At 42.0% G+C, this 26,730-nt stretch overlaps 1 protein-coding gene across 1 annotated transcript in view; it reads right to left on the bottom strand.

The window, feature by feature from the left end:
• LOC122811200 (EF-hand calcium-binding domain-containing protein 4B-like) overlaps positions 1–26,730 on the bottom strand; it is a 1,881,211-nt gene that overhangs the window by 1,069,235 nt on the left and 785,246 nt on the right. The window lies entirely within an intron of this gene.

The following is a 26,730-nucleotide window of genomic DNA, read 5'->3' as shown; positions in this document are numbered from 1 at the left end:
TCAAATGACAAATTCATCACCATAACAGGTACAAGCAAGCAAAATCTAAGGGTAATGATACTCAATGCTAGAAGTCTAAACGTCAAAATTCATTCACTCAAGGCAATCCTTAAAATGGAGAACATCGACATCTGTGCAGTGACAGAGACCTGGTTCAAGGCTCGACAGAGCACACCTGCATTACCAGGTTATAAATAATGCCACATCTTTTGGTTACCTAACCTGGACCAAAACACTAAAGGTGGAGGCGTGTCTATATTCATTAAGGATATCCACACCTCCAGGCTTGCTGCTCAGCATAATGGATCCAAGATTATCCAAGTACAACTAACTCTAGGCAAGACTGCAATCCAAACTGTAACTTGCAACAGATCACCCACCATGCCCCAGGATTCCCACTCCTCATTTCTTGATACACTGGAAAATATTAGGGTACAACCCAACATCCTAATAATGGGTGATTTCAACTACCCCACCATTAATTGGGAAAACTACTCATGTACCAACTGTTTAGCTCAACGTTTTCTGGAATTCATAAATTCCAATGCCTTGGATCAACTTATCCACACCCCCAACAGGGTCAGCAATATCCTAGACCTGGTCATTACCAACATGGGCAACCAGTGTTCCACACCAGAGGTCAATTCCTCGTTGGTCAGATCTGACCACAAGCTAATCAGCCTAGTCATCCACATCATGCCCCCACCCACCCATTAGGGAAACCACCATAAACAATTCCTCCAGTCCAAAGCCAATTTCACTCTTCTTAAGACAGAAGTGGCAAACTTCACGAATCCCATGCAGATGGACAACAGAGATACAACTGCTGAATCCTACACAAATGCACTTTATAAGCACTTAACACAAGTGCATGGATCATGCTTTCCCTAACCAAACCAAGATGCTATCCTCCAAAAAAAGGAAGCCAATCTGGTGGTCCCTTGCCATAAACAAACTCTACAACAGAAGAAATAATCTGTTGCAAAAAAGTGTAGAATCCCATGACTGGAAGAACTCCCTGGTCAGCCTCAGTAAGAAGCTGAGATCCCTCATAAAATCCTCCAAAGCTTGTTATGAAAACAAAATTGCCACTGATTCTAAAGACAGCCACAAAGCATTCTATAGCTATGTCAAGAATCTCAATGGCAACACTTAGATATGCTCTGAGTTACAGCACAATGGCACTAAATATACAGAACCAACTGATATTGTGAACATCTTGGCAGATAGCTTCAGTGTTAACTCCCCCCTCACCCCCTAAAGGGCCCATCTCTATACCAGAAGAATGCAAAGTTCCTGTAATCACGGCTGCCCAGGTAAAAACCACTCTCGCCAAAGCCAAGAACATAGCATCCATGGGACCTGACAGCATCCCATGCTGTGTTCTACATGAACTACAGAATGAACTGGCACACCACCTAAGCATCATGTTCAATCATAGCCTCACCTCAGGCTTTGTACCCACTGAATGACGCACAGTGACAGTTATCCCACTCCACAAAGGGGGAGCCACCAAGGACCCTGGGAACTACCACTCCATTAGCCTAACGAGCCTGGTCTGTAAGGCCATGGAACGTATCATCATGGAACTTATAAACAAAAACATTGGTTCATAGGTTCGTAGGTTCATACTAGGCTATCTGCCCTGGGGCAATTATAAGCCTAGCCCGATTCTGTATGGCTTATGCCACCCCTTGATTTGAGTATACTGTGCCCTTTCTAAGGTTTAGTTTACTGTGCCTCTGTCTAATAGTGACACGGGAGTAATCCCTGGGACAAACCTACGATTCCCCATCCACTTATCGAGATTCTTCTTGAAGAGATTCAGTGAGGTGCTCTGCCTCACATGAACTGGAATTCTATTCCAGAGCGAAGGGAGCCTCTGGGTTATGAACCTGTCCCTCCAGCAAGTTCTATTTATTTCTGTGCTGAGGTTCAAGTCCCTCGAGCGTGTGGCTCTAAGGGATTTAGATTTACTGAGGTGGAGCATGTCCATTAATTCTGGATTTGACATAGCTTTGTATGTCAGGCATAGATCGCCTCGAAGTAGGCGGTATGCAACTGAGTAGAGCTGGAGTTTTCTTAACTGAGCAGCATATGGCATCTGTTTGAGACCCTTGATCCTCTTGGTGAGATACTTTTGGGGTCTTTCTAACTGCTGCAGGTGTCGGGTAAGGTACATCCCAAAAGGGGCATTGTATTCTATGATGGGCCTGATGAGGGATGAATAAAGGGGCACGATTACCTCTCTTGATCTAGATGTGAAACCCTTCATGATGAGGTGGGCTATGTAGAAGGTCTTTCTAACCACTTTGGCAATGTGGTTTTCAAAGGAGAGATTGCTATCAACTTGGGTCCCCAGGTCCCTAATAACTTTTTCTGTACTTAATGGGTTTCCGCCAATGTGGTAATTTGTGGGCACATTGTTTTTGCCAAAGGGTATGACTATACATTTTTTGGCATTTAGCTTTAAACCATGGCGCTGGCACCAGTTATCTGTCTCTGTGAGACCTTTTTGAAAGATGTTTGTGTCAGCTGGAGAGTTGATTATGGCGTCCAGTTTGCAGTCGTCTGCAAACTTGGTGAGCCATAGTCCTCCCACGTTTGCCTGTACCTCGGAAAAGTATATACCGAACTAGAGTGATCCCAGGACAGAACCCTGTGGGACGCCACTTGTGACCGGTTTCGAGTCTGACATGGCTCCAGCAACTCTCACTCTGTGGGTTCTGTCTTTGAGCCAGTTTGCGACCCATCTTGTGACATAGGGGTTTATATTTAAGCTGGATAGCTTATCTATGATGCCCGAGTGGGGTATTGTGTCAAATGCCTTTGCAAGGTCCAGATAGGCTGTGTGGACTACCTTCCCTTCATCTATGGCTTTGGTGACTGTTTCAAAGAAGTTAACCAGGTTCAAAAGGCAGGATCTGCCCTTGACAAAGCCGAACTGGGTAGGATCTAGTGTCTGTAGGTCCCCAATGTCTTTGTTTATGAGCTCCATGATGATCCTCTCCATAGCCTTGCAGACTGAGCTAGTCAGGCTTATGGGTCGATAGTTTCCAGGGTCCGTAGAGGCTCCACCTTTGTGGAGTGGGTACACTGTTGCTGTACGCCATTCTGTGGGCACATATCCTGTAGTGAGGCTGAGATTGTATAGCTGTTTTATTTGAGGGATTAGTTCCTCTTGTAGTTCATGTAGGACGCAACCTGGGATGCCATCTGGTCCCATGGATGCAGTGTTTTTTGCTTTGGAGAGGGCAGCCTTCACCTGAGCATCTGAAATGTTTGGGAGGCAGCCCTCTGCCGGGATAGATACTTGCTCTTTTGGGGGGGAGGGGGTGGAGAAGTTTGCACTGAACCTGTCTGCCAGGATATTGGCGATGTCTGTGGGTTCAGCGTATTTTTTGTCGTTTAGAATCAACTCAGAACAAGTCTGGGAGTTGCATCCCAGGTTTCTAACATAACTGAAAAAAGCCTTATGATTGTCTTTGGTGTCCTGTGCAATTTTTCTCTCGAAGCTGGCCTTGGAGGATTTTATGAGGGATCGTAATTTTTTTCTAGTACTGATCAGAGATGCCTTCCCTATTAGGGATTTTTCTCTATCATGTAGTAGCTTCCTCCTTCTGTTGTACAGTTTATTTATGGCAGGGGTTCACCAGACTTGACGCCTGCCTTTGTATGATTGGGTCTTGGTTTTGTTTGGGATAGCATGATCCATGCATTCCTGGAGATGTCCGTAGAATGCATTTATATAGGATTCTGCAGTTTGGGCTGTAGTTTCCACTGGCCCTGGGGCCTTGAAGGATTCCACTTCGGTTTTGAGAAGTGAGAAGTTCGCTTTTGAGAAGTTTTTCACTGTGGTTTTCTGGGCTGGGGGTGGGGTCGGGATGTGGACATTCAGTGAAATTAATTTATGGTCTGATCTTACCAATGAGGGATATACTTCTGGTGTGGAGCATAGAGTCCCCATGTTGGTAATGATCAGGTCTAGTATGTTGTCCCCTCTTGTGGGAATGGTGACTAGTTGTTCCATAGCATTTGAGTTTATAATTTCCAGGAATCTTTGGGCTAAGGTGCTGGGGCTTGAGTAGTGCTCCCAGTCAATATTTGGGTAGTTGAAGTCGCCTAATATAATGGTGTTTGGAGAGATCTTCATGTTCTCCAATGTTTTCAGGAAAGCCGAATGGGATTCCTGACTTTGAGAAGGTGGTCTGTAGGATGCTATAAACTGAAAAGCAGTCTTGCCCACTGTTAGTTGCACATGGATGGTCTCCGATACTTCGTGCAATGCCACTAACCTGGAGGTGTGGATATCCTTGATAAATATGGAAACTCCCCCTCCTTTTGTGGTTCGGTCCGGGTTTTGGGGCCGAAAAGCATGATACGAGGTATAGCCTGGTAGTGCTGGGGTGCTCTCTGGAGCCTTGAATCAGGTTTCTGTCACTGCACAGATATCAATGTTCTCCATACTGAGGAGAGCTTTGAGTGCGTGCATCTTGAGTTTAAGACTTCTGGCGTTTAGCAGCATTACCCTTAGTTTCTTGTTGCTTGTGCTGTCTATGGGGGTGGGTTTGACTTTTGAGCCTTGCCTAAAAAAGGCACTATGGGGGTGGCAAGAGCCTTTGCCAATATCCAAAAGCCCAGTGGTGACAGGTGCAAGCCATCCCTAGCGAAGCAACATGGCTTGTCGAGCATGTCATCCCAGGCTGACAGACACTGGATCCCCTTTGAATGACACCAACATTTTAGCCAATTGTTAAAATCGATCATTTCGTCTTTGTACTGTGGCATCATTCTAGGTGAGGGTAAGATGCTGCTCAAGGTCAGGGTCATACCAGCCTGGGCTACATGATCAGAGAGCTCCTCTATGTCTCTTTTCATGTAGTGCAGGGAGGTACGTCTCAGGTCATTCACACCAGCATGTACAATGACTGAGTCATATTTGTATTTGCTTTGGAGTGACCCGAGTGCTTGCGTTATGTGTTGGATCCTAGCACCAGACAGGCAGCTCACCGTGACCTTCTCTTTATTCAGCCTGGTGAGCGGGACGTCAGTGTGTCTGACAATAGAGTCACCTATAACAAGAGTATCAGGTGTGTTATTCAGCCTTAAGGGCTGTGGCTGCTTGGCACATTGACTTTGTGGGTTATGTGTTGTGTGTGTTTTGTTTTGAGGTAGCGTTTGCTTGGATGTCTGCTTTGGAGGTCTCTGTTGCTTAGGTAGATTTTTATTTAGAGCCTCCGAGTATGTTTTTGTGTATTTATGCATTTGGTTTGCTGATGTGGTGGGACTATGTGATACTGGAATTGTGTTGTGTGAGGTTACCTTCTCCTCCTGACTGGTTACACCAGTTTTGAGATGAGAGAGGTCAGCCTCCAGTTTGGCTAAATAGTTGCATCTCTCACATATATTTGAACCTGTTTGGAGGAGGAGAGGGTTGTCCGTGTACATGAGACAGTTGTAACATTGCCTCAAAATTCCCAGATTCACTGGCTGGACTGGAGAGGAAACCATTGACTGACCTTTGGGCATGCTAGAATAACAGGGAAACTGAATTTAAGACGGACCAATAGAGGACAGGGTAATCGTAGAGAGTATAAGAGTAAGTAGTGCTTATGGTTTAATAGTGCTAACTTGTAGGATTACTTAATTGGACCAGTGAAGGGCCTTAGAATGAGAATATGGTGTTTAAATTGAGAGATAGAGCAGTTGTAAGGGAAAAAGTGAAGAGCAGACTTTGTGGAGCCAGGAATAGTTTAAACCCAATTAGGCAGCGCTGCCCGTTGTTACGCTATGCTCAAAACCGCGCAAAAGAGGGTTTTAAGAGAGGAAGATGAAGGAGTTTTGGAATTGACCCAAAATGGCCAATAAAACTACAGTTTCAAGTCAGTAACCAAACTCTGGACTCCACCCAGTCCACCCAGTTCGGGTTTGTAAAAGGCAGATCATGTCTCTTAAACCTGACTTCTTTGAAGCAGTCACCACAGCCAGTTCACACAGACTATCTAGATTTTGCCAAGGCTTTTGACACCATCACCCACTCTGGAATTACAGATAAACTCACTAAACTAGGTATCAATCCCTATGTCACAAGATGGGTTGCCAACTGGCTCACTGACAGAACCCACACTGTGAATTAGCAGACTCCAAATCCGACTTCAGACCAGTGACAAGTGGAGTACCACAGGGTTCAGTCCTGGGTCCTGTCCTGTTTGGTATCTACTTTTCTGAAGTACAGGCCAACACAGAAGGTCTTTGGCTAATGAAGTTTGCAGATGACTGCAAACGAGGAGCCATAACTGAAACTTTTAACAATGTGGACATCCTACAAAAGGGTCTCACTGAGACAGATGCCTGTTGTCAAAACCATGGCCTCAAGCTCAATGCCAAAATGCGCATTGTCATCCCCTTTGGTAAAAACTCTGTACCCATGAGCTACCACATAGGTGGTAGTCTACTTAACACCGAAAGTGTGATAAAAGACCTTGGGACACAGGTGGACAGTAGTCTCTCCTTTGATAATCAGATTGCCACAGTCATCAGGAAATCCTTCTATGTGGCACACCTCATCACAAAAGGTTTCTCATCCAGGAAAATAGAGGTCACTGTTCCCCTCTGCTCGTCACTCATTAGGCTTATTATAGACTACAATACCCCTTTTGGTATGTACCTCACAAGACATCTAAAACTGGAAAGGCCACAGAAATACCTCACAAAGAGGATTACTGGCCTCAAACAGATGCCCTACGCAGACCGTCTCCAAAAACTCCAACTTTACTCCATTGCATAACGACTACTCAGAGGCGATCTCTGCCTAACATACAAAGCTATGTCAAACGTAGAGCTGTTGGACTTGCTCCACTTAAAGAAATCCCAATCCCTCAGAGCTACATGCTCTAGGGACCTTAACCTTGTCACCACAATAAACAGAACATGCTGGAGGGATATATTCCTGTCCCAGAGACTTCCCATACTCTGGAACAAACTACCTATCTATATCAAACAAAGCTCCTCATTAGCGCTCTTCAAGAAAAATCTTGATGATTGGATGGGAAATAAGAAATTCACCCCAGGGATCACCTCTGTGGCTCTGCTCGACAGGGCCACAGGAAAATAATTTTCTTGGGTGGTGAAAGCCAGGGTACCTTTTTTGCTAGGCTTGTATAGGGCTCTAGGGCCGATAGTCTAGTACCTATGAGAAAGAATGTGTTTCTACTTGAAAGCTTTACTATTGCTATTAAATATACATATTTTCAATGGCCAAAGTTCATTTTTTTTAATCTAATTGCGTGGTTGTTCTTACTGAACTTTAACTGTCGTGGATCAGCTATTTTCTTGCTTTGTTATTTGTTGTTTATTATCACAGGTGATCCTGACAATGGAAGTGTGGGACTTCTACCTCCTGATGTCAGAGTATCAGCAGACTCTGATAATGATGGTGGTCAAACAGAGGCACAGTTGGGGTTGCAGAGGTTGAATCTGACACTGCGATTGACATTCAGCCATCCTCTGTAATTCAATCAGATGCAGTCAGTAGGCCTATGCCTAACTATTCCAGTGAGCCCTCAGATATTGGACAGGTGGAGGGCTAGACGTTCGTTCAGAGAAGTGTGGTTGCTGTGACTTCAGTGCCTGTTGACTCTGGCCATAACCAAAGTGTGGGTGAGGTGCCATGTAGGAGGGCTGTTAGGGGTGCTCGGAGGAGGCCTGCTGTCCATCCTCCACCTGATCTAGGTGTGTCTTCCCATGCCACTAATGTATGTTTAGAGCAATCATGGAGCCGCAGGCATGCTCCCATAGGTCCTCCAGAGAAATGCTTAGGGTTGTAGATGTGGCACAGGCTTTCATGCAGGACTGCCACCACTGTGTTGCCAATTCAATAGATTGGCTGAATGACACATTGGAATGGGTGCTGTCTGTGATTGAATGTCGGCTGGGAGGGGAACGACATTCTAGTAGGCGTAAGCCAGCCACATCATCAGCTCTTAGCCAATGTGGCCATGCCCAATTATGCTTCTACAGTGGCAGTACTTCCACTGCTCCATCAGTGGTTGAGGTGTGCATGCCCAGATGTGGCAGGCCATTGGGTCTTTGTCCTGGGCATCCTTGTAAGGAGATCTTGTCCAGCAATTGTCAGACACTTTCAGGTAGCAGCAGTGCATCTGACCATGGATGTAGGTGTGCCAGTGTGACTCCTGGCAGATCCAATTCTCATGGCCGGTTATGACCATGATGAACTTCCACCTCTACCATGTGCAGCTCACACCTGTTGGACATACCAACACGTAGGGCGAGGACAGAGCTTGGCTGTGTTCATGCAGACACACACACCAATTTTTCCAGGAGGACCCAGACAGACACACACACACACACACACACACACACACACACACACACGTTACATGGTTCAGCTGTGAAGCTTAAAGCTCATTTTGTCTCACTGGCTATTTGTTACTTTATCCAAATGTCTATGTGCTTCTCTTTCTTACACACACACTGACCTATTGTGTAAGCCTAGGCTTCCTGCCCTCCCACACAACACCCTTTGCAAGTGATAACTATGCCATAACCCTGATTTCTATCTTTTGGATTCCGGGATACATAACATTTGTGTCTGATGCTCAGGGTACACAGATGACGTAGTGTTTAGTATATCTGCATTTGTGATGCTGAACTGGTAATTGTACCTTTTACTTATATTGGTCTTAGAAGGTTAGACAGTTGACAGCATCAAACATTTTTCTGCATCAGTATTGTTAATGATCTTGTGAGGATTGTGAAGTCTGAAACTGAAATGTGTCTCATTACTTTCTAACTTCTCTCTTTAATGATTCTCCATTACAAAAGTATGATGCTAAATTGAGGACATTCAGTGACCACCAAAGACATAACTGTGTGAAACTTTGATGCCTGAGGCCTACTACATGATAATGAACACACGTAAGTCACATTGTGAATGCCTACATCTGCCTACACCTACAGCAGCTGCTGGCTGGTTCCCCCACTGACTCCTCACCTGCGTGTGTCTGTGGTGACCTTGCCATTGGTGGTGGGATGTGTGCCCTTTCCCCTTGCTGATCCTGTTGAAGCTGTTTTCTCAGGATGATGTTGTGTAGCATGGCACATACTGTGAATATTTCAGTACATATACATAGATTGTACTGCAGAACTGTCCCAGATGTATGTAGGCACTGAAACCATGACATCAGCAGCCCAAACACACGCTCTATAATATTTCTGGTTCGAGTGTGTGCCTCAATGCATTCTTCAGTGGGTGTGTGTGCATTTCTGATGATTGCAGTTAGCCATGGTTCCAGTGCATAACCTGCATCCCCCAGTAAATGACCCTGGGGAATATCCCCCCTAGTGAACATCTGATACATTTGGGAGGTGTGCCAGATATGTAAGTCATAGTAACTGCCTGGGTTGCTAGCACAAATGTTCAAGATGATTCCCTTAGCATTACACATGGACTTGGCAGTTAATAGAAAGGAAGCCCTTTTTATTTATGTAGAGCCTTCCCTGTTCCCCAGGTTGTGCCTTAATGTCGGTGTGTGTGCAATCTATGGCACCCACTACTTCAGGGTAGTGTGCTACAGGGTAGAACTCCTGCACATTTCTGGTCCTGTCCTCAGCAAAATGGGGAAAATATATGTGGTCACTGACATGTTGGAGCAGAGGACAGGAACTGATGGAGAATCCTGGATGTTGATGCCTGTGACACCCTCATCATGTCCCTGCTGTTCTCTGAAAAGTACCTGTAGCTAAACTTCTAAGTGGTACATATACCTTTGTCTCCACTGGTATGGGTTCCCCTCAGGTTGTTCTGGCTCTGAGCTGGGGGCAACAGGTTACTGAGTTCTTTAGTGTGTCTCTATCTACCATGTAGCACTCTACAATTTCCATGTCATACAGACTGTGATAAGTTAACTGGAGTCTGAAAACTCTTCTCCTTCTTGGCCTTGGTCTATTAGCCTCAGCAGCAGCATAGACTTCAGCTTGTTGCACATACACAGCAGCCCCTAGATTCCTTTCTGTGCCTGTATTCCAACAGGTTTGGAATTTGAAAGGAAAACCAGCAATAAGTCTATATGGTTGCTTTATAGATTGTTGAATAGCTCCTCCATTTTGGATTGGTTGATTAGCATACAATTCAGCTGCTTATGCTGCAAATAGCATGCTAAGTGTTTACATTTTTTGCATGGCTCTACACACAGTTTAATGATATTCGCAAATTACTGACACCTGGAAGGGTGTTACTATGAGTGAAATAACAGTGTTTTCCCATCAGCTGATACTGTTCATACTATAAAGGACACAGCCCTCCTTCATAGATTCATAGGCAGCAACTAGGTATGTAGCCAAGGCGATCATTTAAGAGCCTTGTCCAGTTTCTCAAATGCAAAAAACACTGTTTGGTTAAGTGACTTGCTCAGAGTCACAAAGAAGGTAAATGGGGACTGCATGAATCAATCCTCTGACTACAATAGCAGCTTGTTAGCAGTTGATAACAATAATCTTCTATGCTAAGTTTCAGAATGTCCTTGATTTCTACCTACACAAAACAAATGGCAACACAAGGATTTGAACTAAAGAGTAGAATTTCCATTAATAAATAAATGGGACATGTTGAAGACAATGTTACCTCCATCTTTGGAAAAATCTTCCCTTACTTATAAAATAGAGCAATACCCTTACTTCCTTTAAGTCAAACCTTAACAAATGGATGGGTACCCATAAATACATCCCCAGCCTGACTTGTTTTGTCCCTCTGAAGACAGGAGGCCCCCTATGAGGGTGGGTATTGACAAGGTGATTATGGTCCATGGATTGACACTGCCCTGTACATGGCAGGAGTTTGACTCTTTCTTCTACAAAAGGACCGACACCAACCTATTCAAAAAGGCTTTTGTTGGCTTAGTTTCCTCCCAGCAGTTTTTATAAGGTTCTTCTCTCTTTTGTACTTTCTTTTTGTATGCTTCTTGCTAAAAACTGCTGCTCATAGAATCTGGTCTGGCTTCAGTATAATTTGAATCTATGGTTGTAGTAACTGGAAGCCTCATAGCTTGGTGGTACATGTCATATCTGGTGCAGTAGTCAGAGTGATTGATATATTTAATTCCAGTTTTTAGTGCCCTTGCACCTTATAGTGTAGAATTGTTACAGGTGTCCATGTGTTTCCTTGTTTTCCTAACATTTAGATTCATTAATTAATGTGTTATGAGGTACCAACTCCATGGCATAAACGGATAGAGTAGTACCTCTGAACTGTCCAGAATTTCATAGAATGTCTAGATTTTTGCTTCATATTTTGGGACTGTTCCATACAAAATTTGCAGCTTTCAGGCAAATCATTGATGACTGCATTCATTAAATAATAACAGGCACTTGGGCTTCAGATTTCATATCATTCATAAAATGCATATTAATGCAAAACCTGTTATTTCAGCAACTCTCTAAATTTATAAGGGCACTATAGAAAATTTGCCACTGATGCTGGGCCATCATCATCACCCCCCCCCCTCCATTTTGCCTTTCTCCAAAACTGTACAGTTTAGATTTTGACAGGTTTGGATAAAACCCTGCTTACCATTCCAGGTGATTTGGGTTCAGTCAGCAGCTGGGGCACTGGTAAAGCTGGCCAGGAAGAAAGATGAATGACGAGGCATTGTCTACTTGCCTCAGTAAGGTGGGAAAGTTGAGGGGTGTCTGACTGGAGTACAGATATCATTGAGGACTAGGCAATACTACAGCGAGGATGTCTCCAGAAGTGGAAGACACATCTTCATATTCGAAGGCAGCAGTCTCATTGCTCATTCCTCCAGCCTAGAAGGAATAAACTGATTGCAGGATTAACTCTTGGGCTATGAACAAGCCAATTAAGCAGGCATGATGAGGACTCAAAGGTGAGTGAAGATGAACAAATAATGCAGTCATAAGGAGCTACAATAAAAATGTACAAGAGGATCAAACAGAAGATTCAAGTATGTAGTGGCAACAAAGATGCACAATTCAGTTTTTCTCAAAATAATGAAATAAAGTAGTCTCTTTTAGAAATATACCTCAATAGACATGCTTCAAAAGGCAAGCTAAACTATTGTGTGTAAAAATGGGTATCGCTACAGCATACACACAATATGTAGCATATGGCCATGAAAGGTAGTATAGGTTGTTCAGTAAGGTATCCATCTATAGAAACATGTCTCTTCTCCAAATCAGAATATAGATTACTGAATTAACATTCAAAGCATTTCTTGTTGTTTGCATTATTTGGACTAATCAAAGCCATATCTGGCCTGTTTTCAACCTGTTCTATGAATTCAGTATTTGCAATTCAAAAGAGAATACATTAAAAATGATGAAATGTTCTGTTTGTTCAGACTGTGCTTCATATGGAGATGAATGATTCTGTTTACTATGTATTTAATCAACACATCCACATGTCATTCTTTACTTTCCTTGTTTCAGACATCAAATGACTCTTAATTAAGCCACCCACTTGATTATCAGTAAATGCAATCAGGCTCCTTTTAATTAAACATTTTTTTCTACATAAACAGGGACACAGACTTGTGCACCATTAAAGTTAGGAGCAGATAAGCTATGACTGAAATTATTTATTTAATTCTGGAGCTTCTTCCTTGTGAATGTCTTTCATACATGACACAAAGGAGCTCAGAGTTTTACTTATTTGAACTGCTAGCAAACGAAAACCTGTATTAAGACATATTCCCATGTTATGTCTGAAATTAGTTTTTGTTCTGTTCAGCTATCCACAAGTGGATCATCTCTGTTGCAAGGTATACTTTATCCACCAAGCTTGTTTGTGAACAGCATACAGCAGTGGGCAACTGGGGATCCAGTAGGTGTAATAATAATTACAATTTACTGTTGGCTCCAAGCTGAAATGTAGAAGTGGAATCGGTAACAAAACACCTTGAGTGGCTACCTCTGGAGGCACATTAATCCGATAGCCTGACAAGTTTAGGTGGTTGGCTTTTGGATGGACATGTGCAACTTTGTAGTCTAAAGTGCCAGCTTTGATGATGAAAGTGAATTCTACTTTATGCAGAATGTTTTAAAATGCCTTAAATCACCTGATATCTTCCATACTGAAATCAACCTGCAGAAAAAACAGTAAATGCTGTACTGAATGAACGCAGAGACACTTTATTGAAATCATCTGCTTCATTCTGCTGAGACTGTACATGGTCAACAACAGCAATATAATACCAAGCAAGTAGAAGAGCAAAAGAATGGAAAATAAACAATTTTCTTTTAAAAATCACAATCTTGCAAGTCTCGGTGCTTAAACCAGAGAATGAATTCAAATCAAGACCTCAAAGGTGCAGTTAAAGTGAACAATTAACCTTTAAGCTTTCTGATCTAGCTACAGAGTACATATTTACAGGAGGATAATGGTATACACCATGTAGCAGTCTGACCATTTGCTTCCAAGTTCCTTTTTCTTCTCACTCAAAAAGCTTGTTACATCACACAATAAGCATGCAGATTTCTCTTTTTCTCCAACAAATGGTTTATTTCAAATGATTTATTTAAATCCATGCAAAAATCACAGCTGCCAACAATATTAGAACGTAAAACACACAAACACAGTTGAGTAAAAGCAATCAAACCTGTTTGATAAAGGTTGATTGCTTTTACTCAACTGTGTTCTTGTTATTTAAATCCATGACAGTTACAGCTTCCAACATTTCACTTTAAGCATATTTCACTTGTCAACCATCTGTATGTGAAGAATTTTTTCTGACCTCTGCCCATCTTAATCCTATGACTTTTAGACTGGCATATTTCTATAGAAAATAATGCATCTGCACACAATATTGCCCTTTTAAGAACTAGCATGTCACAGTCAATGCTGCAGTTTTATTTTCTTCCTGTTTGCAGATCCTTCAAACCTTTATATATGTATTGTGAGTCAGTTTCTTAGGCCCACACACATTCTTCTGCTGAACATTCTCATTCCTATGTTCTCAGGTACACTTCCTGTAAATGTAGACCATATACTATGTATCTGATGTAACTGCTCAAGGAAATATAAAAGATACAGTAGCAACAGTAGCCTAAATGAGTGCAGATTCAGCCTTTCTGTTCTTCTGGGACAAATTCACCAGGAAAATCTGGGAGCATATTTTGTTAGCAAAGAAACTTTTAATGAAACATTGGGTAATGAAGTAGATTGACATAATCTGCTTATACTGAGTCACTTATATACCAAACAGTAGAGATGTCAGTTTTGTTGAAAACACAGAGTGGTATTAAGGAATATCAACTGCTGAATTCTCATGGTTGTACTACCATGGAATTACATTATATTAATAACAGAGACAATGGAGGCAAACCTTAACATTCGGGAAACAGGGATGTATCCTCTTTCCAAAAGATGCTGTTTGAATTGTTTCTTTCATTACTTTAATAGTAATATTTTTTTAATTTATTTTTTTGTGCGTATGTGTTGCACTGAACTGCAGGTTTAGAGTATGTGCTAGCTTTCATTATTATTTTATTTCCTGTGGCAATACACATAGTCCTGATGCAAATACAGGATGTTTAAACCTAATATAACTTAGAATAAAATTTCTGACACATTATATTATTTAGATATTTTAACAAGCAACCCAAGCTCAAATATACAAGAGCAGCAAAAGCACTGTGCATTAAAATACCTGACAAACTCAGTAGAGCAAAGAACATAGTCAGCAAACTGATAGTGAGGGTACAACTTCATTGAACAGGATAATAAATACAAATTTTTGAAGAGGTTTTCTTTTCATAGAACAAAATTATGAACAAAACTTAACCACAGAACACCCAAAATAGTATGGAACTCCTTTCTTAAGATAAGAAATCTTTGTATGAATGTATTTTTGCACACAAAAATATTTGGATCAAGAATGTACTTTTTCTTTAAGTTAACTTCAGATAAACATTGTGCTTCCCATCTACCTACACAGTTAGACCTTTCTCTCCCCCATAAGCAGGCAAAAATAAACAAAGTACTTGCATATTAATTTTAGAACACAATGGAGCAATATCTTTTTTTTTTGTTTTTAAACAACACATGTAAGAATCTTTAGTGTCATAACATGTTAGTACATTTTCATGCATTCTGCATGTATAGTATACTTTTTTACTCCCCAGCAATTAGCTCTTGCTGCAGTTTCTCCTAAATTATCCTTCCCATTTTAGTAACACCTTAGGCTTAACCCAGTACTAGGGATTACAATATTCTTGAAACATGGGATAACTCAGTTCCTTAACATTCAAACTAGCAGCACACCTCACTCTTTCTTCCAACAAGAAACATCGATTTTTTATGACAATCAGTCCCCCATACTTTACTAAATCCTTCCTGGCAAGACCCACCTCCCCCCCAGTCAGCACTTGCGTTCATATTGATCCCCTTCCATGTTTCTGCAGACATGATTAACTATGCAACATCTCAACCCCTAATTTGCCCAATTACTAGCACTGTTTATAGTGATGATCTTCCCACAGCCTCCCTCCCTTTGGTACTCTCTTTCTCTTTACTGCTTATGTTACAGGTATCCTACATCTATCCATCCTTCCCACCTTTTTCTGCATTTTAGCATATTCTTTTTTTCCATTTCTCCCTTTTCATCCAGCATCAACTCTATCATCAGTTTTCTCACTTCCTCTCCCTTCAGGCCCCTGTTTCCTCCATTTTGTGGTTATTTCTTTCTTTGCTATCACCATTAGTAGTTCTGCATTTCATTTTTATGATGTAATTTTTTTGTTATGGCTTAGGATAACAAACATTTTTTTATTAAACCCAACCCTTCCATATTCTCTCTTCCATCATTGCATTCAGCTCTTCCCTAAAACCATTTAAAAGCCTACACTCTCAGAATATGGCACGCCCCCTTCTCACATACATAACCAACATGTTCCATCTACTCCTGGGAACCTTGGAACATTCTTGTTAACCTAATTGGATTATGAAGACATTCCCATACAAGGATGTACAAGCCTCACACTTCCTTTATGTACCTTGGGAGCTGTATAATTTCTGCCCATTCCTCTTCCTCCATGCTTCTTTGCCATTCTTTTATCACACACTACCCTTGACACTCAATTATCTTTAGTCCCGCTGGTTCTAGCACTGATATCCTCAATCAGACCTTCCATTATACCTGTACCACCCCCTCCCTGATAATTCAGTCTGTTCACAAGTTTCATTATTCCCCTTCTATCTCGGTTTTTAGCTTCTTTTGATTTCCCCATTTACTACCATGGCAACTGTCTTGTCTGTACTCAGTTTTAACCCATATACCCTTCAGTTTTGCATTCCATTCTTGTATCATTTGTTGAAGTTTGTGTTTAGAGTCTGCTTGTAATGCTGCATCATCTTGCTTTGTTGATCTGTCCCCTCCAACCTGCTCACTAATGTAGTCCTTCACCACCAGTTATGAACAGGAGCTGGCTCAGAGCTAAACCCTCCCGAGTCCAAACACTGTTCATACTTGTACCACTGGTTCCTTGTACATAGCTTGCATTCACTTTATGAGTTTTTTAGGGACTTTGAACCATAACAGGCCTGCCTAAATCAGCATTCTTGGGACCTTGTCATATTCTTTTTCCAGGTCTAGGAATTTCCACTTGGACTTGTTCCTCATCTCTAGCTTCCTAACTACCTGACAGACTGCAAACATTGGCTCAGCTGTGCTGCATCCTGTTCTGAATCATAGCTGCTCATCTTCCATGCTGCTTTCTACTACTCTGTGTATTAATTTATCCATCACCCTTCTTGCAGTACTTTCATGGAGTTGTGACAGGAATTTGATACCTCTATACTGCCTATGGTTGTGAATGTTCTCTGCTCTTATACACGCTGACATTAGAATGCTTATACTCCAGTCATCAGGGATATCTCTCTCTCTATATATATACTGCTACAAATACCCCATGGACCCATTTTTGCCCTATCTCACCCAAAATCTAGATTATATGTGCACTGACATCATCTGAGCCTGCTGCTTACCCAGACTTCATTTTCTTTAGTGAGGTTCTTGCTTCTTCTGAGATAGGCTATTCTTCCTCTTTCATCATAGGCAGTATCTGGGGCAGTCCAGCTTCTGTGCGGTTTTATTCAATCAGAAGCTGCTGGATGTACTTGTTCCATCTGCTTTTGGTGTCCTGTGGGCAAGTTGGTGCTGGCATTCCATATGAAGGGTGTCTGATGACTATCTTCTTTATCTTTCTGTTTCTGCCTTGCAGACTGATAGAATTTCTTTGCTCCATCTGCTGAGTGCCTTCCCAGAAGCCAATAGAGTACCACTGATAACTTGCTCTTTGCTATTGTGACTGCTCTCTTAGTTAGTCAACTACTATTCCTTCTTAGCCTGATACATCTTTTCTATTTCACACTTTTCCCTCCACTCTTGCATTCTCTTGATAACCTCCTGGACTTCTACATTGCACCCCCTGCATTCCTTATGTACCTTATCTCCATACATAACTCTGCCACTTGTCTGTTTTATAGTCCCCACACATGCAGTTTTGAGACACTTCCATTCTTCAACTCCAACTATTTCCTTTTCTTTCTGAGAAGCTAGAGACCTGGAAATCTTGTGCTTTTGCTCCAGTCAACGTCTAGGTCCCCAGTATAGTTCTCTGTTGACATCTGAGCCTTCTCTGACCAATGCTTGCAACTGATTGTGGCTTCTACTGGTTTATGCTATGTGCTGACTTTCACTGGAGCTGACTTTGTAATCATTGATTCTACCCCAATGCCCTTTCCTTATTAGGAAGAAGTTTACCCGAGTTGCATTTTGGCACCTCTTGTGTGTGATCCTGTGGCTGTCTCTTGCTGAACCATGTGCTGACCACCATGAAATTATTTGCCAGACAGAAGTCTAGAATGGCCTCTCCTTTATTCCTGCATCACCAGGAATGTGGTGCCAGGCAGTCCTCTTACCCTGTTCTTTCATTTCTGATGCATTTTTTAGTAACTCCCAAAAAGCTTGTCCTGGGTATATAAATTCTGGTATGAGACACATCTGCAGGATTTTAATTCTTTTATCTATTTATAAAGTATTTTCCATTTTTGCAACTGCCCTGTCACCTACTTATAAATCTCCATATGTCATTATCCTCGATTCCTCCCCTATCTCCATTATTCTAAGTCCAGGAATTTAATTTTTTTCCCAGCATCACTCCTTTTCTTTTCCTTCTTTTCTTCCTCCTCTTACCAAAAGTACTATTCTTTTATCATGATTGACCACATACCTTCTTTTTATTTCAAATTCATCTAATATGTGCGAGTTTCCTTATGCCTTCCTTATATTGTGTGACAGCAATTAATGCATTGTCTGCATACAAGGAGATATTCTTCACTCCACCCCTCGCCCCATTAACTCTAACCATTTAATTATTATGAGTGGAAAAAGCAGGTATTCTTGTCTATACCTCTTACCTTTATTTCCTCTCACAGTTTCACTCTAATCTTAATCCTTTCCTTTTGTTCCTTGGTACATCATATCTATCCATCTACTTGGAAACCACTTTCTCCAGGCACTAACACATTCTCTCAGTCCATCCATTCATAGGCCTTCTCTGCATGTAACAAAATCAGCTTCAATTTTTTCCTTTCTCTTGAGCACCTTGCATTAGTTAGTGTCTTTATCAAATTGTCACTTGTTTTTTCCTTGTACGTATCCAGTGTGATCTCCATGTATAATCCCTAGGAAAATCTCCAGTCTTTCATTCTGTATCATCATAAAGCATTTATAGTTGTGATATAACATAGATAATCAGTCTATACAAGGCTGCGTATTGTTGGGTCTTTCCCATCCTTGGGAATTCCCGAAATCACTGCCTCATTCCATAATTCAGGAATACTTTCCCCTTTCAGAATTCCATTAAACAACCCAACTCATCATCTCACTACTTCATCTTTCTGCAGCTCTCAGTATTGTATTGGAAGCCCATCACTTACTGGGGCCTTTGCCCTGGCTATTCTATTTCTAAGCCATTTCACTTCTCCCTTTATATTCCCTTCCAAATTCTTCCTTTACTGCTCTACTTGTTTCCTTGATAATATCCATTTCTGTCCTATCTTCCCTCAGTTCCCTTCATAGCTGTCTACTCTCTTTGTTTCCTTCTTCCCTTCCTTTGCTTCTACATACAATTCTTGACAATTTTCTGAGTCCTTCCAACATTTTCTCCAGTTTTACCTTTTTCCTATCTATTGCACAGTATCCTAGTTCAAAGCTTTCCCATTCCACACCCTGTTGTCTCAATCTTACTGCAAAAACCTTCATCATCTTTGGGTTGGCCTTAAATACTTTCAGTATCTACTGCTATTTTCTTATTCCATATTTTCTCATCTTCTCACATTTGCATAATTTGGTTTACCTCTATCACTCTCTTTTCATTCCCTTTTCCCTCCTCCCCTTTTCTGTTGCTGCATTAGTTCTTCTCTCAATTTGCTTCCTTTTCCTTTATTTCTCTAATTTTATCTTTCTAATACCTCTGTATTTTCCCTTGATGTCTGTTATATCCCATTATTGCTTTGCTCCATACTATTCTTATCTAGAACCTATTTTACTATGCTTCCCACTTCCTTCTTCTCTTTTTCATCTTCTAGCATATGAGCAGTTATCCTCTAGTGATTCTCTAATCTTTCCTCTTCCCCACCTTTCAGTTACTACCCAATCACTGCATGATCAAAGAGCAGTATTGGCCTCAATGTTTACCTCTCTCACTACTCCTAAGTGTTCTTTCCTTTTCACCTTCTCTTGGTCCTTGACCATCACTGATGCCTTGCCAAGTAAAAGGTGTAACATATTCCACTTACCTTTCCATCTTTTGATTGCTCAGTCTGGGGAAAGAAAAGAAGGAGGGGATGGTCTTCTTACTGTCAGAGTAAATCCCTTTAGAAACTTCTCTTCTTTCGGCATCTTTCTGCTTCTTGGCTCTGCCTCCCCCTATTCCCTCTTAACCATAGTGTTCTAGTCTCCCAGACATATGTCTACTCCTTCCAGAAACTTAACTATTTCCCTCATGACATTTCTCATTTCCAACATTCCTGCCTTCAGGGAATATATTAACTGAAGCTATTGTGATCTTTATCCCTTCTATTAGGTCTTTAATCCCTGCATATCTTCCTTTTCTGTCTATTAATGTACATTTTAATTGCACATGCCTTCTTCAATAATATTACCACCCTCTCTTTCTTTTCTTTCCCCACGCTGAGTACACTACCATGTTATACCCTTTTCCTCAGTTTCCTACAGTCTTCCATACCTAAATGTGTCTTCTGTCTTGTCAATATCTGTGCTTGCACCCTCCTTAAATGCCCCAATATTTGTGCTTGCACCCTCCTTAAATGCCCCAATATTTGTGCTTGCACCCTCCTTAAATGCCCCAATATTTGTGCTTGCACCCTCCTTAAATGCTCCAATATTTGTGCTTGCACCCTCCTTAAATGCCCCAATATTTGTGCTTGCACCCTCCTTAAATGCCCCAATATTTGTGCTTGCACCCTCCTTAAATGCTCCAATATTTGTGCTTGCACCCTCCTTAAATGTCCCAATATTTGTACTTGCACTCTCCTTAAATGCCCCAATATTTGTGCTTGCACCCTCCTTAAATGCTCCAATATTTGTGCTTGCACCCTCCTTAAACGCCCCAATATTTGTGCTTGCACCCTCCTTAAATGCTCCAATATTTGTGCTTGCACCCTCCTTAAATGTCCCAATATTTGTACTTGCACTCTCCTTAAATGCCCCAATATTTGTGCTTGCACCCTCCTTAAATGCCCCAGTATTTGTGCTTGCACACTCCTTAAATGCCCCATTATCCTTTCTCTCTTTATTCCCTAAACCATTTATATATTAGCAGAGGAAAATGGAAGGCAAGCAAGAAAGATGAGAAAAGATAATGGAGATCAAATTGAACATTAACTCCTGGAATATAAATGCCATAGCCCAGACCTAAATCCAACAGAAAATCTGTGGGGTGACCTGAAGAGGGCTGTGCACAAGAGATGCCCTTGCAAATCCGACAGATTTGGAAGGAAGAATGGGCAAATATTGCCAAGCCAAGATGTGCCTTGCTGATAGACTCCTACCCAAGAAGACTGAATGCTGCAATTAAATCAAAAAGTGCTTCAACAAAGTATTAGTTCAAGGGTGTGCACACTTATCCAACCAGTTTATTGTACATTTTTTTATTTTTTATATTTTTCCCCTAACAGATTTGTTTCTCAATTGAATTGAACAGGTTATAGGTCACATTAAAGGTGGGGAAAGTTTTGAAATGATTTATTGTGGTCTCATTTCTTATATCACAAAAACTTGGCATTTTAACAGGGGGTGTGTAAACTTTTTATACCCACTGTGTGTGTGTGTGTGTGTGTGTGTGTGTGTGTGTGTGTGTGTGTGTGTGTGTGTGTGTGTGTGTGTGTGTATATATATATATATATATATATATATATATATTCCTTCATTCTCTTTGCAGAAACACAGCAACTGTATGTGGCTTGGCCTGCTATGTTCCGTCATTACTATGAATGACAGTGTAGCTTGCATTTCAGGTCCCTTGCTTATAGGTTCATAGGTAGGTACTAGGCTATTTGGCCCTAGGGCCTATATAAGCCTAGCCAAAAAAGTACCCTGGTTTTCGCCACCCAAGAAAATTATTTTCCTGTGCCTCTGTCGAGCAGAGCCCCATAGGTGATCCCCAAGGTGAATTTCCTATTTCCCATCCAATCATCAAGATTTTTCTTGAAGAGTGCTAATGAGGAGCTTTCATATAGATAGGTAGTTTGTTCCAGAGTATGGGAAGTCTCTGGGACAGGAATCTGTCCCTCCAGCCTGTTCTGTTTATTGTAGTGACAAGGTTTAGGTCCCTAGAGCGTGTAGCTCAGAGGGACTGGGATTTATTTAAGTGGAGCATGTCCAATAGCTCTGGGTTTGACATAGGCAGATGTAGTGTGTTAGGCAGAAATCGCCTCTGAGTAGGCGATATGCACTGGAGTAAAGCTGGAGTTTTTTGAGACTGTCTGCATAGGGCATCTGCTTGAGGCTGGTAATCCTCTTTGTGAGCTATTTCTGTGGCCTTTCCTGTTGTTGTAGATGTCTTGTGAGGTACATACCAAAAGTGCGTTGTACTCTATAATGGGTCTAATGAGTGACGAGTAGAGGGGAACAATGACCTCTTTTTTCCTGGATGAGAAACCTTTTGTGATGAGGTGTGCCACGTAGAAGGATTTCCTGACTACTGTGGCGATGTGTTTATCAAAGGAGAGACTACTGTCCACCTGTATCCTCCCAAGGTCTCTTATCACACTTTTGGTGTTAAGTAGACTACCATCTATGTGGTAGCTCATGGGTGCAGAGTTTTTACCAAAGGGGATGACAATGCACTTTTTGGCATTGAGATTGAGGCCATGGCTTTGACACCAGGCATCTGTCTCAGTAAGGCCCTTTTGTAGGATGCCCACGTCGTTAGCAGTTTCGATTATAGCTCCTAGTTTGCAGTCATCTGCAAACTTCATTAGCCAAAGACCTTCTGTGTTATCCTGTACTTCAGAAAAGTAGATATCAAACAGAAGACAACCCAGGACTGAACCCTGTGGTACTCCACTTGTCACTGGTCTGAAGTCGTATTTGGAGTCTGCTACTTTCACAGTGTGGGTTCTGTCAGTGAACCAGTTGGCAACCCATCTTGTGACATAGGGATTTATACATAGTTTAGTGAGTTTGTCTATAATTCCAGAGTGGGGGATGGTGTCAAAAGCCTTGGAGAGAGCTAGACAGGCTGTGTGAACCACCTTACCCTCATCTACGGCTTTGGTGACTGCTTCAAAGATGTCTATAAGGTTTAGGAGACCCATACTGGGTGGGGTCCAGAGGTTGGAGATTACTAATGTCTTTGTTTTTAAGTTCCATGAAGATACGTTCCATGGCCTTGCAGAACTGGCTCATTAGGCTAATGGGGTGGTAGTTCCCGGTGTCCATGGTGGCTCCCCCCTTTGTGGAGTGGGATAACCGTCACTGTGCACCATTCAGTGGGCACAAAGCCTGAGGTGAGGCTATGACTGAACATGGTGCTTAGGTGGGGTGCCAGTTCATTCTGTAATTGTGTAGAACACAGCCTGGGATGTTGTCAGGTCCCATGGATACTGTGTTCTTGGCTTTGGAGAGTGTGTTTTTTTACCTGTGCAGCCATGATTACAGGAACTTTGCATTCTTCCAGTATAGAGATGGGCCCTTTAGGGGGTGAGAAAAGGGTAAAGTTAGCACTAAACCTATCTGCCAGGATGTTGGCAATATTAGTTGTTTCTGTATATTTAGTGCCATTGTCCTGTAACTCAGAGCAGATCTGAGTGTTGCCATTGAGATTCTTGACATAGCTATAGAATGCTTTGTGGTTGTCTTTAGAATCAGTGGCAATTTTGTTTTCATAACTAGCTTTGGAGGATTTTATGAGGGATCTCAGCGTCTTACTGAGGTTGACCAGGGAGTTCCTAAAATCATGGGATTTTACTCTTTTTTGCAACAGTTCTTTCTTCTGTTGTAGAGTTTGTTTATGGCAGGGGACCACCAGATTGGCTTCCTTTTGTTTGGGGGATATCATCTTGGTTCTTTTAGGGATAGCACAATCCATGCACTCATGTAAGTGCTTATAAAGTGCATTTGTGTAGGATTCAGCAGTCGTACCTCTATTGTCTGTCTGCATGGGTCTCGTGAGGTTTGCCACTTCTGTCTTAAGAAGCGTGAAGTTGGCTTTGGAGACATTTTTTACGGTGGTTTCCCTAATGAGGGGGTGGGAACGGGATGTGGATGTCTAGTTTGATTAGCTTGTGGCTGGATCTGACCAACGAGGCATTGACCTCTGATGTGGAACACCGGTCGCCCATGTTGGTAATGACCAGGTCTAGGATATTGCTGCCCCTGGTGAGGGTGTGGATAAGTTGATCCAAGGCATTGAAATTTATGATTTCCAGAAAACGTTGAGCAAAAGAGTTGGTACATGAGTAGTTTTCCTAGTGGGGTAGTTTAAATCATCCATTATGAGGGTGCTGGGTTGTACCCTAATATTTTCCAATGTATCAAGAAACAAGGAGTGGGAATCCTGGAGCATGGTGTGGGATCTGTAGCAAGTTACAATTTGGATTGCGGTCTTGCCCACAGTTAGTTGCACTTGGATAATCTCAGATGCATTATGCTGAGGAACTAGCCTGGAGGTGTGGATATCCTTAATGAATATAGATACGCCTCCGACTTTAGTGTTTTGGTCCAGGTTAGGTGGGCAAAAGGTGTGGTATGGATTATAAGCTGGTAATGCAGGGGTGCTTTCTGGAGCATTGAACCAGGTCTCTGTCACTGCACAGATGTCGATGTTCTCCATTTTAAGGAGTGCCTCGTTTGAATGCATTTTGAGGTTTAGACTTCAAGCACTACCCTCAGATTTTGCTTGCTTGTACCTGTTACGGTGGTGAATTTGTCATTTGAACCTTGCCTAAAAAGGCACTATAGGGTTGGCAAGAGCCTTAGCCAGTATCCAGAACACCAAAGGCAAAACGTGCCAGCCATCTCTGGCAAATCATTGTGGTCTGTTGATCATGTCATCCTAGGCAGACAGATACTGGATCCCCTTAGAATGACACCAGAAGCCTAGCCAATTGTTGAAGTCAATCATTTTGTCCTTGTACTGTGGTATCATTCTGGGTGACGGCATGATGCTACTCAGGGCTAGGGTCATACCTGTGTGGGCTACAAGATCAGAAAGCTCCTCCATATCTCTTTTCATGTAGTCCAGGGAGGTATGTCTCAGGTCATTCACACCAACATGGACAATGACAGAGTCATATTTGTACTTGTTGTGGAGTGACCTGAGTGCATTCGTTATGTGGCAGATCCTGGCACCCGACAGGCAGCTGACAGTAACTTTCTCCTTGTTTAGCCTGGTGAGTGGAACATCAGTGTGCCTGACTAGAGAGTTACCTATGACTAGAGTGCTGGGTACGTTGTTATGCCTTATGGACTGTGGTTGATTGGCACACTGAGTTTGTGGGCTGTGTGTCATTTGGGTTGTGTTGGGGGGGTGGAGGTTGTTTGCGTTTCTGCTTTGGAGGTCTCTGTTGCTTGAGCAGATTTTTATTGAGAGCCTCTGTGAATGTGTGTGTTTTGTGTTTCTATGTGTCTGTTTTGGTTGTTAGGGTTTTGAGGGACTATGTGATGAGTTTAGTGTGGTGCAAGTGTTTATCTTCTCCTCTTGTCTGTCTAGTCCAGTCTTGGGTGAAGAGAGCTTTGCTTCCAGTTTGGCTATATAAGTGCATCTCTCACAGGTTGTAGTCTTGGGTGGTAGGAGGAGAGTGTTGTCTGTGTACATGAGGCAATTGCTGCATTGCCACATGATGCACAGATTCATCAGGTAGACAGGAGAGAATACCAGGAGCTAACCCTTAGACATGCCGGGATAGGTGCTTATTTCTTAAGTACTAAAAAACTTTTTCAACTAGACAAGTGAGGAATGTTGAGTGCTGTAGTAATTTGTAGCTTATTTAGTGCTTGCAATGATTTCTGAAGAAGTGCTGAGCTCAAAGAAACAAAGTTGAGTGCTAAAACTAAAAAAATGGCTAGTTTTAAGGGAAAATTTAAAGAGCAGACTTTATGGCGCTGGGAATATTTTAACCCTAGCTAAGCGGCGATACATAAAGTGCATTTTTTTTATAACAGTAGCAAATGAGCAAACTGATTTAAACAAATTAACCAATTAACCAACAAAAAGCTAAAACCTGAGCTCCGTTCCAGCAGTCTTCAATCAGACAAGTTCTAACTGCACACTCCTGCCACTAGGGTGCAGGGAACATTCTCCAAAAAAAGATGGTCTGGATTAGTGCTCAAGTTATACAATCAAAGCTAGATTCAGCAGGTCTGAATTTAGTATATGCTACAGCAAACAAGGCATACCAATTTCAGAAAGAAACAGTTCAAATAAGCAGGCATAATAAGCCTTTAACCAGTAACTCGACAGGTGCTCCGCACCAGAGTTCCACCTGTCACTGGTTAGATCAGACCATAAACTAATCACTCTGGATGTCCACACCCCCAACCAAGGAAACCACAGTGAAAAACTGTTCTAAAGCAAACTTCACCTTAAGACAGAGGTGGTAAGTTTCACAGCCTCCATGATAAAGAATAATGCTGCCCAAGATGCAGAATCCTTTACGAATGCACTCTATGAGCACCTACAAGGAAACATGGATCGTGCCATCCCTAGCAAAACCAAGACTCATCCCCCTAAGAGAAGGAAACCAGTCTAGTGGACCCCTGCCATAAACAGTTTATACAATAAAAGGAGGAAACTAGTTCAGAAAAAAAGCAAATCCCAAGAAGGAAAGACATCCCTGATCAGTATCAGTAAGAAACTAAGGTCCCTCATAAAATCATCCAAGGCTAACTTTGAAAGAAAAATAGCCAAGGATTCGAAAGATAACCACAAAGCCTTCTTTAGCTATGTCAAGAATCTAAGTGTCAACTCAAAGACATGCTCTGAGCTAGTGCAAAATAGCACAAAATATACTGAACCTACTGATATTGCCAACATCCTGGCAGATAGATTCAGTGCAAACTTCACCCCCCTCTCACCTCCAAAAGGGCCTACAGCAATACCGGAAAAGTGTAGTGTCCCAGAAATCACAGACGCACAGGTGAAAACAGCCCTTTCAAAAGCCAAAAA

Source organism: Protopterus annectens, chromosome 9.part0 (genome assembly GCF_019279795.1).
Source record: "Protopterus annectens isolate FY-2018-M chromosome 9.part0, PAN1.0, whole genome shotgun sequence".
Taxonomy (NCBI): domain Eukaryota; kingdom Metazoa; phylum Chordata; order Ceratodontiformes; family Protopteridae; genus Protopterus; species Protopterus annectens.
This window is presented reverse-complemented; position numbering and strand designations above follow the sequence as displayed.